This window comes from Hordeum vulgare, chromosome 1H (genome assembly GCF_904849725.1).
Source record: "Hordeum vulgare subsp. vulgare chromosome 1H, MorexV3_pseudomolecules_assembly, whole genome shotgun sequence".
In the NCBI taxonomy this organism is placed as follows: domain Eukaryota; kingdom Viridiplantae; phylum Streptophyta; class Magnoliopsida; order Poales; family Poaceae; genus Hordeum; species Hordeum vulgare.
This window is the reverse complement of record NC_058518.1, coordinates 175,653,376-175,658,800: the sequence shown is the minus strand read 5'-3', so window position 1 is coordinate 175,658,800 and position 5,425 is coordinate 175,653,376.

Here is a 5,425-nt window from a genome sequence, read left to right as displayed (position 1 = left end):
GGCCATAACGAGTAACAAAAGCCGTTTTTGGAATGTCCCCGTTCTTGATCTTGATTTGATGGTATCCCAACCTCAAATCCATTTTGGAGAAGACTGAGGATCCAGCGAGCTGATCGTACAGGTCATTGATCCTGGGGAGCAGATACTTGTTCTTAATGGTGACCAGATTAACTGGTCGGTAATCTACAACCATCCGATCCGTTCCGTCTTTCTTCTTGACGAAGAGGATGGGGCAAGCCCAAGGAGAAGAGCTAGGACGAATGAAACCCTTATTCAAGGCCTCATCTAATTTCTTCTTAAGTTCGGCTAGCTCTAGGGGTGCCATCTTATAAGGTCTTCTGGCTATTGGAACAGTTCCCAGAACAAGATCTATCACAAATTCTACATCTCTGTCAGGTGGAATTCCTGGCAGTTCCTCTGGAAAAACATCCGGGAAGTCACGGACTACCGGAATGTCTTCAAGTTCCGGAAGAGGGTTGGCATTTAGGGAATAGAGTTGGCATTTGGCAACTCGAGTAGAGACATTTACTATCTCACCCGAGGGATGGGTAAGCTGGACATTTCTAGAATGAGTATCAATCTTGGCATAGTGAGCTGACATCCAGTCCATGCCCAAGATGATATTAATATCCGAAGATTTCAATGCTATTAATGAGGCTAGAAAAACTAGCTTGTCTACTAGAATTTCATTGTCATAGGTTATCCTAGAGGTTTGCCATTTACTACCAGGGGTTTGGACGACCAATGGGATTGGCATATCACAAAATGACATGTTATGCAACTTTGCATAACTTTATGAAATGAAGGAATGAGAAGACCCAGTGTCAAAGAGAACGGACGCTGGGTGATGATTAACAAGAAGCGTACCCAGGATGACGTCGGGATCCTCTGCGGCTTCATCTGCTGACACATAGTTCACACGGCCACGTGCAGGAGTTGGCTTTACATAATAAGCTTTGCCCGACTTGGCCTGCCCGACGGACTTTCCGGGTTTCTTGGCACCCACATTCTGAGGACACTCACGGGAATAATGCCCTGGTTCTCCACACTTGTAGCATATCAACTGGTTGGCACGTGGTGCAGCATTGCTAGCTGGACCACCATAAGCTTTTGCTGGAGGGTTGGCCTGATTCGTGTGAGGCGCCACGTAGGATGGCCTCGGAGTGTATCTTGGCGGCAGAGAACTGTTTGGAACCCACAGCCTGCATTTTGGAAACGCGGAACCAGAAGACGAGCCAAAGTAACGGGAGCGCTTCCTTGTGGCTTCGAAGTCAGTATGACCAGTCTCCGCACTGATCGCTTTGTTGACCAGGGCTTGAAAACTTGCACACTCATGGAGGCGCAGGTCTCGACGGAGTTCAGGGCTCAGACCCTTACGGAATCTTGCTTGCTTCTTGGCGTCAGTAGACACCTCCTCTGTTGCATAGCGAGCGAGGTTACCGAACTCGCGGCTATAGGCACCCACATACAACTTGCCCTGAGTGAAGGCACAGAACTCCTCTCTCTTTCTGTCCATCAGGCCCTCTGGAATATGGTGCAGACGAAAAGCTGCGCTGAAGTCTGCCCATGTGGCCACTGGTTCAGCGGGACGCATAGCTTCAAAATTATCCCACCACAGATTGGCGGGTCCCTCCAGGAAATACGCCGCGAAGGTCACCTTGTCGGCCTCAGACACATTCGCAGAGCGAATCTTGCGTGAGATGCTGCACAGCCAGTCATCAGCGTCGAGGGGATCGACGGAATGATGAAACTTTGGAGGATTCAACTTCACGAAGTCATTGAGGGACACTGCAGCATTCCTAGGCTGTCGAGCTGTATTCTGCTCAATACGCTCTAGCAGTCGGTTGGTCTCCCTTTTGTTTCTTTCTGCCTCAAGCATCACTTCCACCAGAGAAGGTGGGTGAGGCAGGTCTTCCTGCGACGCTTGACTATCCTCGCCTTGCTCATGAGCAGGGGCACGGTTCAACCTGGTGAACACCATCCTGACAAACAAACTCATAGCTTAGACCAATATCATATCAATACTAGCTATGGATTAAGAATGTACTGAACACACGGAATGCGGAAATGAATATCCGAACAACATGGTAACAAGCAACTGCTATATATACACCATGGTTCATACACACCCTTACATAGTTCAGTACAAACTTACTCGAAGAGCAAACTACTGAAATGGTGGAACCACTCATCAGAGGCTTACAAGCTTCCTATACATTATTTATCTAGGCCTCCGGAATTCATTTCACATTACTACCATACTTCACAAGTCACGCAGGACTGTGAATGTACGGCTACTACCATACTATCCTTCCTCTCACAGCTCAAGCATCCGCATAGAACATCTCATAGAGGTTACCTCCATGACCTGGAAGCTCAACCTGCGGATCAGGAAACACTCTAGCCTGAGATCCCTGGGATCCATAAGGACACGGATGTGGCCTTGGTCCCCTGACTGGTGGTAAGAGGGGTCCCCGAAGAGGTGTGACTCCTCCTATAGCTGGCCAGTCAACGTGAGCCGAAAGATGGGTCCTAACAGGGTTCAGCATCTCCATCTCTCCATACCCTGTCTCGACTACCGGTGCCAGCTGCGTCAAAACTGTCCACAGACGGGCACGGGTAGCATAAAGCTCCATGCGGAGAGCACGAGCATCCCTGTCTCTGTTTTCTAGCATCTCAACAGTTGACTGCAGAAGTGGATCCTCCATAGAAGAATCAAAATAGACTCCACTGAGGTATCCCTCTTCACCAGACTGAGAGGCCGGAACATAGCAGAACTCTGAATTCTGCAGCAGTGCATGTCTCGCTCTCATAATAGTCAGCATTGAATAGGCAGCATCCTGTACTGCCATGTCAATGGTGACCCCCAACCCACAGGACCAATGGATTGGCTTCTCCGCTCCAGGGTAGTCTGGGAATACCCTAACAGTGCAGATGTACTGGCTCTGGTTGAAGTCTCGGTACTGTTCCTCTACCGTGTACTCGGGGTACCAGCGGTAACCGCACACCGACATCACCCTGACCAGCATGGCCGTATGACCCGGCACATCAATGCACCTGGTCAGACGTACCACCTGACGAGAAGGACGGCAAGGCATCTGTAATTAGAGAGTAATGCAAAAGCATTAGAGCTCCGAATGCAAAATTGGGTAGCATAACGGCTGTAAATGCTCAAAAACAAATTTTAAGACAACCCAAAATGAAATAGCGTCACCACTCAACTATCAAGTTCAACTCTCTGATCATCAAACTTACTTCCTGCTTCCTAGGGATAAAAGAAACCCAATATCTCTCGACCCGTAGTCCTATAAGCTACCGATCGGAAACACGAGCCTAGGAGAAGATGAGAAATCTAGTCCTTAATTCCCGCGGAAAAGATGAGGATGACCAGGATAGAATATCTTGAGAAGAGAACAAGAGTGTTACGTTCCCCTCCACAAGCAATTCCCTTATATATAACTAAGAAATTCTAGACTCAACTTCGACCAGTTTGGCTTAGTAATCCTACAGTCAGTCAGGCTCTGATACCAACGCTGTCGGGACCCCGATCCTAAGCCATAGCAATCTAGCCTGTAACACATCGCATCCCTTTGTGGTCTCACGCACGGTTAACTCCACGGCTGCAGCCTTACCTTAGCCGGGACCGTTTGCGTCTTTTGACTCACGTATGCGATAGTGTCGCTAGCAACCCAATGTCAAAGAACCCGGATCGACATGTCTAGTCATGAACCAAAGTGGCAGTACCGCACAAGGACAGGCATACATGACCCAACAAAGCAAGTGTCGGTCATCGGCGAATGTAGACGAGTCGTAGCAAGCTACAAGGACTCCATTACATCGTGTGACATTTCCCCAAAGGGGACAGACACAGCAGCTAAGAAGGACACATGCCGGTCAACCAATGTGTCCGGAGCAGTAGCGAACTACCAAGGCTCGTTGGATCACAAAGGGGCATTTCCTTGTAAGGAGTGCTACTAAAGTTCACGACTAGGTATTTGAACCCCATACATACCAAGTAAGACACACGTACGCATGGCATACCGATATGTATAGATACATCGATGGCATCACAACATAACCATAAACATACAAGTTTTATTTAAGAGGCTCGGAAGAGCCACACACATAATATTACACATTAAGGGTCTCACGACCCATAATAGTAGTCATACAATACAAGCCAGCGGAAGAGTTATAAACTGTCTGGGTACAGACAGGGCAACTAGAAGGCACATGGCCTGACTATACTACAGAGCCGACGTAGGGCCAGATCCTAGCTGGGACACCAGCTACTCGTCGTCGTCGATGTCTACGAAGAACCCTCCATTAAGGTCATTAGCAACCTCTGCAACATTTATTAAGCAAACATGAGTACGAAGGTACTCAGCAAGACTTTAGGAGAACTAACTACTCATGCAAGGTATCAAAAGGTATTGTGGGGTTTCATGCGGGAAGCCAGCATTTGACTCGTGGCTAGACAACTTGCACTTTGAAATTAGTTTTGACAACTTGATTTCTCGCACACGAGTCCACTAACACCACAACAATACACTATCGTGGAATCATTCCGTCTCCATACGGAAATGCCGTCCACGACACTCACGCTTATCTTGACAATTTTATGAGTAACCATTGAAGTTATCTACGAACAACATATGCCTCCAAGTAGTCCATATCCGCGGACGCGGCTATTCGAATAGATCATAACCCTGCAGGGGTATACTTCGTCACACACGCTCTCGCCACTTATCGCCATGTGCACGTCATGGACCTCGGCAACCTTCAAGCGGAAGCCCAGCGAGGGAGTCGGCCACGACCGTTAACCACACTAGTACCTAGTCCAGGTTTATCGCCTATCTGAGAGTAACCCGTACGGAAGTCCGGCCGGGGTTTCCGCCACGGCCTCAAACGATGTGCGCAGGGTTCCCAAGCCCACCATCCGGGTGCCACTTGGTACACCGTGCCACTGCCTACCACATCACGGCCCACCTCTCAGGTCAGCACCATGCACGGCCTCCAGCATTACTATAAACACCAGAAACTACTTGCAACTCCTGACCGAGTACTACGCGATTAATAGGCCGAGCGGGGTCATATTTCAGGGCCCAGCATGTGGTAGTATCTAGTCTTGGATTACATACACGGAACTCAGTTCCTAAGGACGGTTCCAATGAAACAACCCGCCATGTACTCCTACACAGCCTTTCACCGGTACCTTTACCAAATCAAGTGCAACACACAACCTTTGCTCATCAAACACATTTCACAATTCTGTTCATCTCCCAGATGACAGACCATACACAACTCTAAGCATAGCATGCATAGCAGGATACGGCACATCATAGCTCAAGCTACTACCAGGTATGCTAGGTTGCAAGGTTTGGCTATTTACTGTGACAAGGTTAAGTCATGCAAAGGAAGTGGG